The sequence below is a fragment of the Mustela lutreola genome, chromosome 13 (genome assembly GCF_030435805.1).
Source record: "Mustela lutreola isolate mMusLut2 chromosome 13, mMusLut2.pri, whole genome shotgun sequence".
In the NCBI taxonomy this organism is placed as follows: Eukaryota; Metazoa; Chordata; class Mammalia; order Carnivora; family Mustelidae; genus Mustela; species Mustela lutreola.
The window spans coordinates 39,564,312-39,577,573 of NC_081302.1; the positions used below are offsets into that span (position 1 = coordinate 39,564,312).

At 33.0% G+C, this 13,262-nt stretch overlaps 1 protein-coding gene across 7 annotated transcripts in view; it reads left to right on the forward strand.

Moving 5' to 3' along the window:
* Positions 1 to 13,262, forward strand: part of PCDH9 (protocadherin 9) — a 902,160-nt gene that overhangs the window by 27,372 nt on the left and 861,526 nt on the right. The window lies entirely within an intron of this gene.

Below are 13,262 nucleotides of genomic sequence, written 5' to 3' on the forward strand. Positions count from 1 at the left end.
TTTCTTAACATACAACAAATGTTAATAGCTCTGATGAAAAAAAATATGGTGCCATAGTTAGTAAGGCAAAGCTCATGTTTTACAGTTTATGGCCTGACTAAAAGTAGATGAAGTCTGTATTTGTGTGTTTCCTCTACATTGCCTCCCAAATAATATCGACTGACTCCTTGGAGAAAATGTATACGCTTTCCATTCTGACCAATAAAAGGCAACTTGGTGAGTTATAGAGATTGACTGGGTGCTTGACATGTGGTGCTGTCCATTAAAACAGTGGACAATTGGTACTGGGGAGGTTTAGCAGAATTTAACTTGCTTGCTTGTTCTTAGCTATGTTGATATCCTAATACTCTAAACATATAAAAGTGCAAGTTTAGTTCACATACGGTAGGTTTCCTTATATTGCTTTAGTAGTTCATATGTTAAAAAAAAAAAGAAAAGAATGCACTCCTCATCATTCTATAATTGTGTTCTGATATTACCAGGCAGTTTTTGTAGACATAGTCAGATAAGCACATTGTTCATTATTTAAAAGCAAAATGCATCTTTTCGATCATTATTGCCTAAGTAATTTTTAGAGAATGATCATTGAGTGGTCCCTCCTTCCACTCCAGCACTTCAAGATAGGTGGATGTATTTGATTCCTTTTCCATTCTTTTATTATTAAAAGAACCCTAGGGAAAATAAAACATTTGTTTTCAATTAAAACAACAACAAAAGCACCCTGGTAATTATATTGTTTTACTTCTGCAGGATAGCCACGTTTTTATATACTCCAAATAAATTGTGACATATAACTATAGGCTGAAAACGATGAAATGTGGCTGAAAATAATTTCCCTTGTTGTACTACGATGTATGAATAATTATAGATGTAAACACTTAACGTCACATTTTCCTGTAATACCATTATTCCATAGGTACCATTCACAATACAGCATATGCTAATGCTACTTTGTGAAATGAGTTCTTGAGATTCACAGTAAGGCACTACACAAAGCATTATTATTAAAGAATTACAGGGAACTTTTTCCCAATTGAAAACTGATAACCGAAAGTATTATTCAAAATGAATAAACTGCAGAGTAGATAAGTTCAATGGAGCAATATCTTTCTATTTTGGTTTCAGATTAAGTTTTTATATACACACAAAAAAAATTGCCTCAAGAATTAGGTGATATATTTTAGAAGATTTAAAATAACCAAAATAATGTTACAGTGTGTTACATTAGGAATTTATCAATAAAAATTATTACTGTTAATTATTGGTAGAATTTTTTCCTCCCTGTGCTACTGATTTAAATTGATGGGGATTTAGTAACATGTATAGGGATGCATCTTAATATCTATATTTGCTGAACAGTGTTAAAAACACAAAACTGTCCTCATTAAAATGGACTTTTGTACACTATAATTTGAATTAAGTAATGAATATATAAAGTATTTAAAAAGTTGTATATCCAAATGTATAACATTCCATTTTTGGCTATATTTTGTAAAACATTTTTGGTGTAATCAGTATGACTCTCACATATGTCAAATCAAGTATTTTACTATTTATTTAAACAGATATATACCTAATGTATTTGGAAGCTTATTGCACTCATATAATTGTATATATTGTGGCTTCAAAAGTCTGTACTTATCCTTGCTTTAAAAAAGTAGTGTGTGCATTTCTTTCCAATTTATTTTAATTAATTATATTAAGGAAAACATCCTTTTACTAAATGTATCTTAAAATTCACAATAAAGTTTCAGAAATTGTTTTGTACAATGTTGAGATTTTGTGTTGAGTTTGTTTGTGAGCATTTTTCGACATTGGTCTCTGGTTTTCTAATAAGGATTCCTTGATAAAATGATGAGTGGCAACACATGGTGTGGTGCAGAGCTAGCCCCTGGTGAATCAGGAGGCTGTTCTCCAAGTGGTGAAGTGCTAACACCTGTGGAACCTTGACTAAAAGACACCAAACGGGCTTCCCATTCCAGTTACTAGTAACTAAATATGTCCAGGGTTCTGCATTGGGATGTCAAGGAATCTGGGCTCTGAGTGCCCTAGAATGCAGAGAAGCAGTTACATGGAGGTAATGTGGAGAAAATACATGCAGGTCTATTTATCCAACTTGTTAATGCTCTATTTACAGAAGTTAAGTAGATACTTAAGAGTTCAAGTTTGGCGTGTTACCTTTGACATCCCATTAAAAAGATAAAGCTAGACCCCAGATACGGTAAATATAAATAAGCCTATTTGGTTCAGGTTAGTTGACCGAGGGACAGACTCACTTATTTTGCTAAGAAAATTCAGGTTTCTCAAGTGAGGAAGAGCTCTGCTCTGTTGTGAGTTCACCACGGTATTTTAGGTCACCCTTGAAGCCTGTGGGACACAACCAATCAGCTATTTCCACATGAAACACATGTTCTTCTACCCTGCTGGATGGGGATAAATATCTGTTTCATGTTCAGATTTCCTATGATCATAAGTGGGGGGTGGAGCTAAATTTTCTTAACCACCTTCCCAGTTGTACATTGATTATTTTACGCATACTTGTTAAAAACAAGCAAAAAATCATGGATGTCCTTAAAAGGTCCCAGCATTTTTCATGTACAAGGATTCCATTTTGTAATGATACTCACTTGAAATAGCAGAGATGAAAACTTACTAATCATAAATACGGAATGTGTATTAGAAAATTGCTGTTGCTTTTAAATTTATGGTTCAGCCCAAAGAGATTTAGCCCATCTGCCCTACTTGCCGGTTTTGTTTTTGCAGATGTTTTCCTCTTAAGAAGAGTAATTTGGTCAGGTCCATTCATCAAATGTAGTTGAATGAAAATATTTTTGCCTGCGCTGAAGTTCTGATGCTACCCCTAAGACAGAACACTTTTTTACTTTCCATTCATGTCATGAAAAATCTTTTGAATACTGAAGTAGTCCAGTGTGAGGACCAATAGGAACTGGACAAGTGGCTTGTTGGCATCTTAAATATTAAGCAACCAGGGATAACAGGGTGCTTTTTCCATATGAGAGGTGAAGTGATTCCAAATAAGCATTTTCCTTTCAGATAAGTTCTTTGTAATTATTTCCTGTTCTAATGCTATCTAGAAGTTATATCCATTTCTTCTTTTATATTTTTTCATGAGATAGAATTTCTTACAAAGATTTTACTTGCTTTTTAATTCATCAATAGTGCATGTTCTATTAGTATATTAAAACACATTAATACAGTACATTATCCCAAGCCATTTTCAACACTTAATTTCACCTCAAACATGCATTCTGATATTAACTTGCAGGATTAATTAAGAATTATTGGTCATATTTTAGAAGATGCAAGTCATTTTTAACAAGAATCAGTGGGGGAAAAGGAATGAGTATTATTCCTGGCACCAAGACATTCTGATCAACAATACCAGCTAATGTAATCTATACTTTTAAGTATTCGATGGCTAGAATTAAAGTGCTTAATTTTAGAGATGTATATGCATATGTGTCCATATGTTTTATATAAATAATTTATGCATATATGTGTGGAAGGAATATGTATCTTTTTATTTATTTTTAAATTTTTTTTTAATTTAGCTAGATTGAGAATGATTGGAACATTAATTCTTCTATACTATAAAAACTAATTTTTGTTATTTATTAAATGTTATCAGCTACTTATCTATTATACAATCAGATTTTGATATTTAAACATATTTCATTTGATAAAGCACAACACCCACTTAGTTTTTGAAACTATACAAGTCATCATTTATTCATGAATAATAAATAAGTTTAGAATTCTCCAGTTAGTGTAAATGAATCCTTATTCTAACTTTTTTTTTTTTTTTTTGGTGACTTTATTTTTATTTATTTATTTTTTAAATATTTTATTTATTTATTTGACAGTGAGAGATCACAAGTAGACAGAGAGGCGGGCAGAGAGAGAGGAAGGGAAGCAGGCTACCTGCTGAGCAGAAAGCCCGATGTGGGGCTTGATCCCAGGACCCTGAGATCATGACCTGAACCGAAGGCAGCAGCTTAACCCACTGAGCCACCCAGGCGCCCCTTTTGGTGACTTTAAAGTACTATGTCACCAAGGATGATTCCATACTTTACTTAATAAATATCTACTGATCACCTATATGATGGTATATGTTTTTGCCAAGTGAGTCTACACAAAATTTGATGTGTCTCACATGCTGCACTTAAGCCTTCATTTGTACGGTGACTAGGTTTTGGAGGGGGGTGGGGCAGGTGATGGGGATTAAACAGTTTTGTATAGCAAGTGGAATTGAATAATATGCTTCAAATTCAAAAGAAATTTGGCAGAGTTCCTGATTTATAGTAGGAACTCAAATACTTTATGGATAGATGAATGACAGAAGACTCCTAAAGATGGAGTTGTTTTTATTAATGTATATTAGCAACTGTAATTTATACCTTTTTCAAATAAAATTTCAGTTAATCTTGTTAGATAGCAAGATGCATGCTAAGATTAATTTTACTTCATTTCTTTTTCCCCATTATGCTTGGAAGATAGAAAAAATTTTGTTCCCTATACAGTGGGAAAAATAACATTTTTGTTTTGTTATACACAGTGCACACTCAATATTTAAAATAAGTATTGTCCTTATAGCCCAGAAAAGTTATCATCCAACTATTTTCCATGTTGAATATGTCTATATTTAATAAAATGGCACTCTATCTTTTTAAATATTGAAAACAAATACCGGTAAACTTTTGATAAGCATGTGTTACTTGCATTATTACTTCAGGTTTTATATAGAAGAGGATGGGTGTTCAAATTAATCTATTTATGAATCATAACTATTAATTGGTACAGTTAAGGGATTATTCTTAAATATATGGGTTAAATGCATACATGTGATATTGTGCCTTTTAGCAATTAATTTAGTCATTTCAGAAATATTCAATAGCCTCAAGCATATAAATGGCTATTAATATAACAAATACATATGTTACTATATGTATTTCATTTTATAACCAGCAGCACTTAAGCTTTCTGTGTTCTGACTCCATTGAGTATCATTTAAAAACTGTAGGCTCACTCTCCAGAAAAAGTCATATACTCGCAAATATATATATATATATTTTTTTTTTAATTGCAAATTTTTCAGAGTTTCCACAGACCCTGTGAAGCCTATCTATGGAATCTACCAGGGACCTAAGGCCCTGGGTAATAACCCAATACATGTAAATTACTGGGCTCTCTATGAAACTCCTGCTAAATATTCTTTGAAAATAGTTTGAAGTATTTCAAATAAAAGAAATTTAATATTCTTTTTCAGCACTATTTTTTAGAAAATGAGCTTTTTGGGGGAACAATTACTCCTATAATAATGGATAGAGCCTAGAAATAGTTTTCCTTCCTTGTACAAAAAAATAAGATTAAAACATTAAAAACATACATTTTGCCATAGATCAAATATGAATACATAGATCTATGAATACATAGATCATATTAATAAAATGCTCTTCATCGCATATATAATTGACGCTGTTAGCAGACATGCAAATAAGCAGCTCGACAGCCAGCAAAATGGAATAGGGCAGATTTAAGTTCCCTTTGATGTATGCAGTCCTTGCTATTTCTTAAATTTGATTTCTTTCTTTTATTTTGCCCATTGTCCTTCTGCTGCTGTAAGGTGCACAGAAAATCCCTACAGAGTGACATCACACAGGTGTAATTTTCTGTTCATCCTCACATTTCTAACGTAGGTTTTGCCTGTCATTTTCTTACTTCTTATAGAGAGAATAATAAAAACAATACTTTTCTTTGCCTGTAACCATATAAATTTATAATTTCACATAAAATAGTGTGTTCAAAACCCACAAAAAATGTGTGAATTTGATTTTTATCCCCATTTCTGAGAAAATTAAAGCTGAGTGTCTGAGTCTTTTTTCAAGGCCACACAACTCCTATGTGGCTCAGCTAGGATTTTTTTTTTTTTTTTAATCTTTCAACACTCATGCCAAGAATCAGGATTGATTTGAAAAAGAGACAACAGTATGTTAATGACTGATATGAAACATTGCATAAATATACATCAAAATGTATTCACCCAGAATTTATCTTTGAAAATATGTTCAAAACTTTAAGGAATTTATTATAATATTTTAATAGTATTTGTCACACATGCAGAGAGACTTTTCACAGTACATTTTCACTGTAGTTTTCTCTAACTCCTGATCAGAGACATTTCAAACTTGAAGTTGTAAAGATTTCTGTCTTCCTGTCTGTGTGTCTTTCTCGGTCCCTCATGCTCCCCCTCTTCCTCCCTTTCTTCCTTCTTGTCTTCCTGGAAGTGTGTCTTCTGCCAGAATTAAGAGATAACTGTAGTTTCTCATCTCTCAGGGGAAAGAGGTTCTGAGTGAGAATTCTAATGAGTACCAACTTACTTTCCTGTTCTGAGTATGATTCTTTACTAGTCCGTGTTTCAAGGATGGATTTCTTTCTTTATTCCCCTCCTGTTATGATTCCCTTTAGTTTTGGCTAATTGATATTAGTACCAGACCTGCTATATGTAATAATTATTATGCATTAAACACATTCCACACATTATTTTACTCAAGGATTTTTTTTTTTAATCCTCAAACAGCCCTATGAAATAAATGTTGCTCATATCCTCATTCTATTGATGAGGAAACTTGAGTCTCACAGGCATTAAGTAATGTATCTAAAACATTTGTTTCAACTTCATAACAAACTGTCACAAGATTAAATAGTAAATCACGTCAACTTTTCCTTTAAAAGTTTGTGATCCCTTTGCTTTTTTATTTATTGAGGCATATTATACACATTATTCACCATTTATATTGTACAATTCCACAGTTTTTAGTAAATATAGCAACTTGTGCAACCATCACTATAAGCCAATTTTAGAACATTTTTATCAGTCCAGCGAAGTCTTGTCTAGTCACTGTTGGTTTCTTCTCCCCAACCCCCAAACCCTGGCCCCAAGTCATCATTAAGTCACTACCTGTCTTTATAGATTCGCCTTATAGATTTGACTCTTTTGGACATTTAGTATACATGAAATAATATCATATGTGTGATTTCTCTCTTACATTTTGCTTTTTAATGATGATTTTTGACACTTTTAAAATAAATACATCTTTATTACAATTATTAATACTGTAAAAATATAATAACATCTACCTATATTCCTGTGAATATGAATCACTTCCCCCAACTGGCCTCAATCTTTATACTTCGCAGAAAGAACTGATAAAATCAAATAAGCAACTTATCATTATTGCCCCCCAACTGTTATTTACATCCTTCATTACCTACTAAATAAATAACAGACTACCTATTAAAAGATTCATTAGAGGATCTCAAAATGTATGAAATTAACAATAGTCACGTGAGGCTTTTTGGGGCATTCTTATAAGCATTTTTTGAGTAGTGCTTTGGATGTGGCTCTGCTGACCTCCTGTTCTGGAGATTCCTCAGTTGATAGAAAAGATCCACCTTCACTGAAACTGGCGATTCTTCCCTGACACCGATCACAACATTGTAATTATAGCCAGCTCATGATAGACATTCCCTCCTTGATATTATGTTCCCTCCTCGTTATGTTTTCGAGACATGTTTGTTTTTACCATAATGTTGCAAGTATTCGAACTGCAGAGTCTTTCCAACGATGCCACTCTTTTCAAAAATTTATAGAACCATATAAACTATCAATTCTCCCTCAGGAAGTTACATAAGTAGAAACAAACTACTTGCTATGTTTTTGCAATTATTTATAGAGATCATTAGAAGAAAAAAAACTTCAAATTTAAAGGACACTAAATCTAACAAAATAATAAACAGGAATATTAATATATTTGAGAAGTAATGATAATATTATAAAACATCAAATAATCTAATTATATGTGCTTTTATCTGAAGATGGCATTCCTGGGTTTTGGTAGCAAATTTAATTCCTCACTTGTAATTTTTGAGCAAATATTTCAGTGATTGTATTCTCAGCAAATATTAAACAGGTGGTAATATGAGGAGATGACCAGAGATAGTTACTAACAGATAAATAGCTCACTGAAGATTCATCATGCCTATGAAGAATGAAATACATAAAAATAATGGAGGGGAAAGTGAAGTTACAAAGCTTATTTTTATCTTCCGTGCTCGCTACTGAATTTTTGTCTCAGCCCCTTGTTTTAATTTGGAAACAGTGATTTTTGTGAGTGTCTCAAGATTTGTGAAACAGAAATATTAAATGTGTTAACATTTCTATAATGCTTATATGAGTGCAATAATCAATAAATTAATATTTGAAAGGCTTAGAAGAGTGCCTGGGACATGGTGAACTTCATACAGCACTTAAATAATATTGTTAAGTGAATCAAAACTCCTCTCTATTTAACTTTAACAACTATTTTTGTTTTAACAGTATTCTGTCCAATCAGTTTTTTTTTTAAAAAGATTCATCTTGAATCATGTGGGAAAAAGGAACAAAATAATCTAAATGTATAAAATTTGAAGGTTACATTGTTTCTCATTCCTGTGTGTGTATGTGTAACTTAGGCATCAATGACACTGGCATTAAATGCTAACACTATCTATATAGTAAAGTCTGAAACAGAAATATTTAAAACTAGCTTTACTTCCATATAAATGTGGACAGAATTAGTAGAAGGTTGTTGCTGTGGGGATTATAGGAGACAATCAAATTGAAAAACTAAAAAGCCCCTTTTTGAAACTTCCACAAACTAAGGTATAGGCTTTTTCTTTCATCATTACCTGTAATTAATTTTTTCTTTTCTCACTTACATGGAAGTGAACTGAGAATATATATCCAAGGTGATCTACAGCATTATAGGCTTTGCATGAGAGGTTACTTATCTTTATGATGGATTTCTTTTGGAAAAACTCCTGTTTGGGACTTTAACAGATAAGTAATAGAGTTGGCATTCAGGTTCACATCCTAACTTCATTCAAGGTCAGATCGGATTTGAGATATTGTGCTTATCTGCATTTACTTATGTCAAATATAATGAAATGTTAATAGAGGAAAAATCGATAAGTGACTATGCAAAAGGAGTTGTGTGAATGGAAGGAATGAAGTCATAAGGGAAGTGTGACAGAGACTTTCTGTTTTCTTCTGGGTGTGCGTGTGTGTATGTGTGCATGCACATGTATTTTCAATATCCTGCAGCACACAGCACTACACCTTATGGATAGTTGACCAAGAACTAAAGCTTCAAGGAAAGGGAAGTTCTTATGAAACTAACCACTCCAGTATGGGACTAACTGGTCAGATATCTTTATTCCACCCCACTGAAGAATTTATCCTAGATACAGTTTGAATCTGATGTGTCACTGGATATATGCTTGATTATAACCAAATGTGATTTTAATCAGGCATATACAAGTGCAGTAATAATGCCTCCTCTGTAATTGGGTTTCATGTGCATATTTTCAGTTTATCTCTCTAGTTTTTACAAAGTTAAACTGGGCGCTAATGAATTAAAAAAGGAACAATAGGAGGAAGGAGCCCACAACAGAATTGGGCAAAGATGATTCCTACTAAAGAGTCTGCCCTTCTGGCTATTTGATGGAAGATATTAGAGTTTTGCATAAACTTCCTTAAAAACACATGGAAGTCATATATGCTTCCGGTAATAAATAATTCAATGATCAAGGTATTTAAATCGAGTGGTTGTAAAAGTCACATCTTAAAAAAAGTTGCTGCTTTGCACACAAAAGTAGGGCAAGAACTATCCCTCTTATAGAATATCTGTTTATGTGATGTTATGTATGTTATGTTTTGTTATGTTATGTTATATTATGTTATGTTATTTTTATTTTATTTTATTTATTTATTGGTGGTCAGCAAAGCAAAGTTTATTGAGTGATAGTTATTGGACAATTGTTCAAAAGTCCCAAAGAGGGAGGGGACCCGATCTGTACTATTTCAAATGGTATTTCCTGGAGAATCTGCTTTCCTCATGATGATTTCTACTTTTCTGAGCTTAGCCATTAATGCTTAGTTGTTTAGCTTTCCATTTCATGAGAAATCCCAGGACTCTTCTGATACATTTTTAACTCTACCCCTCTAGTTTTTAATTCATTTTCATTAAGTCATACTGGGTGTGTTGTTTTCATTTGGAGTCCAAGGATCCTAAAAATATTTTATAAAAGCCCTTATAAATTTATGGATTTTATATTTATAAGAATCAGCAATATATATATGGGCTTTAAAGATTCTATAGCCAACAGGTTCTGAAGTCTCTCAGAAGAGACTGATACTGAAGAAGTTTCTCAAAGTTTAGGTGGGTAGTATTTGTTTGGTTTTTAGTTTTTTCATATCACTTCAATATTTATTCTCTTGGTTATACTTAATGCATGGGTTTTGGAATGTCAGGTATTTTTTCCTCACATCTTATCATTGACAAAATTAAGGTCTCTTAACATGTACTAAGAACTATGTTAATCTCTTTTAAGTTTTCCAGCAATCCTTTTGATCATGGTTTGATTTGACCCAATTTTTACTAGCAAGAAATTAAGGAAGTGACTTGCCTAGGGTCTCGTGGAAAGTAGACATTTCAATTCCAGTAAGATCCCTTCTTTCTGATTTGATTCAGATTTTTTTTTTTTCCTTTTCATACAGTTTTTAGAAGGAGAATTAGCAGAGAAAAAGAGAGAGAGAATACTCTTGGGAGATGCCTGAGGCAGGACCAGTAGAGGAGAGAGTACAGAAGTATATTAACAGTCTGGATGAGGGTGCTGCTGGTTTGGTCAAGCAGAGATTTGTGCAGAAAGTAGTGAGAGGTGCACCGGAAGTAGGAGGCTGGAGTCAAATTATAGTGAGCAGCAGGAACTCTACAGGTGTTGCCAGGGTTTTCAAACTGAAGTGTGGGGATATGTTCCTAACATGTAAAATTAGACATTGTTTTCTTCAAAAACCTTGGAAATAGTTTTCGCCGGTAGAAAGCAATTCAGGATTGTGAGCAGAAGACATGAACAGAGGAGTAGACGGTGGAGATGAACTCTTCAAATTCATTCAAACGCTTTTAGTATTTATTGAGAACCTGTTATATGCTCAAATATGAGACAACAAAATGAGTAAGACATCCTCCCTGTGTTTAAGGAATTTCTGTTTCTCAGGAAACATACATTTTCCCAAGAATTTATATTCTAGACAGAGCAATATAGTGGTTATATAATGTACATATTAGATATATATAGGTATATATTTATTTTACTCTTGGAATTATGACTTAGCTCATAACACAGATTAAAACCTCCAAGAGTGGATTATTTTCCCAAAAAGAAGTGTTTTCAGAACTTTCACCAAGTATTAGTGGTTATTAAAACATCAAAAAAATATTCAGTCTTCAGAGATCACGTATGACCGGAATAGAGGCTAAGGCCTTGAGAATGTCTTGTGCAGTCATTTTTCAATATTTTTCAGTAGGAAAGAATATAGAAATTACCAGTGTGGCATTTCTAGCCCCCCCCCCCCATTTCCTACTTATTTTTAAGAAGGCCAAATGAAAAACTAGCTTTCATTTGACATTTTTAAATATTACTGAGAAGAATCAAGAAGTTAAGGGATAGACATCAAATGCTAAATGTGTATTCTAACTGAAAGAGAAAAGTCAAGTTTTCTGTTCTGTTTCAAAATACATCATTTAAAATTACAGAAATGTTTGAATTATAGATAAACTATTCATATTTTAATTTTATTTATTTTTATTTATATTTTAATATACCTGTCAACAAAAGTTAATGCATTTCAGTGCTTCTCCTATCTATAATTACTAATTTTACATGAACAACTTTTTACTTGATTCTGACCACCTGGTATGTGGGATTGAGCATTTTCAGAGTAGAAATCCAAAGTTCTCTCTGGAAACTACAGTATTCAACTTGCTAGCTCATCTCTCTCAAAAGGATACATTAATTACTCAATTTCCTATAGATATTGAATTCATTATAGATAAAACAAAATAAAACATTTCTTCCTGATTTAAGCTATTTAAGTCTTAATGAACTTACCATAAAGAAATCCAGTAGTTTCAAATTTGGGAAAAGTAAAATTTAGCCCTACTACCATTCATCCATTAGCTCATTAAACACTGGTATTTTGTTCACAGGTAGTGTCTCTGTCTGTCTTATTTTTTGCTTATCTAATGTCTGATGTATTAAAAATACCAGGCTTGGCGTCATCATGTAATAAGCGGCAGGACCGGAGGTCAAAGGCCCTAGTGACAGGAAGAAAGTACTATCTCTACTCTTCAGGGTCTTTATCGGTACAATCAGAAGATTCTTTGGTTATTAATATTCAACGAGGACCTCTCCAAAATAGTGTAAGACTTTTGAATAGCACAAGCCTTACAAAACAAGACTGACAAGCTTTTTTAAAAAGTTTTTTTAAAGATTTTATTTATTTATTTGACACAGAGAGAGAGAGAGATCACAAGCAGGTAGAGAGGCAGGCAGAGACAGAGGGGGAAGCAGGTTCCCCAAGGAGCAGAGATCCTGATGCAGGGCTCAGTCTGAGGACCCCGAGACCATGACCTGAGCTGAAGGCAGTGGCTCAACCCACTGAGCCACCCAGGTGCCCCTGGCAAATAAGCTTTTAGTTGATAAATATAAATCTCAAGAATGGCATAAATGATGTGCCTTTGTGGCAGTATCAAAAGTTGTATCATTTTTGATCATGTTATTTTAAGAATATTTGTTTCATTCTTATTTTAGGAATATTAAATTCAGTGGATTAGTTTACATCCACTGATTGCATTTATAGTGATAAATTAAAATCTCATGCCTTTCTTTTGAAGCTAAGTTACTTTTTCCTTGCAGTATTAGTGTAATAACCTCTTTTTCTCTTCCTAAGCTCCTTATCTCTACCTGGAACTTTTTGTTCCCCCTCACTCAGTTCACATCTCTGTTCAGGACACCCCCAATGTTGTCTGTCCTTTAAAATTATGATCTTTTATGACACTGTACATTTTTTTTTAACGGTATGTATTTTTGTGACTAAGGAAAAATAAGCATTATGAGGCTGGTTTCTTCCTAATAGCAAAGTCATCTTCCTATTTGCCTGGATTTGCTCTGCTGTGCAATCAAGTTAAATTTAGTTAAAAGTAAATAATATGAGAAAAATGTTTCCTCAGTCACTGTAGTCACATATCTGCTACTCACTGGTCAGATATGGCTCATGGCTACAACCCTGGAGAGTGTAGATTTAGAACATTTCCATCAGCCCAGGAATTGTTATGCTCTGCACCACATTGATTGATATATAA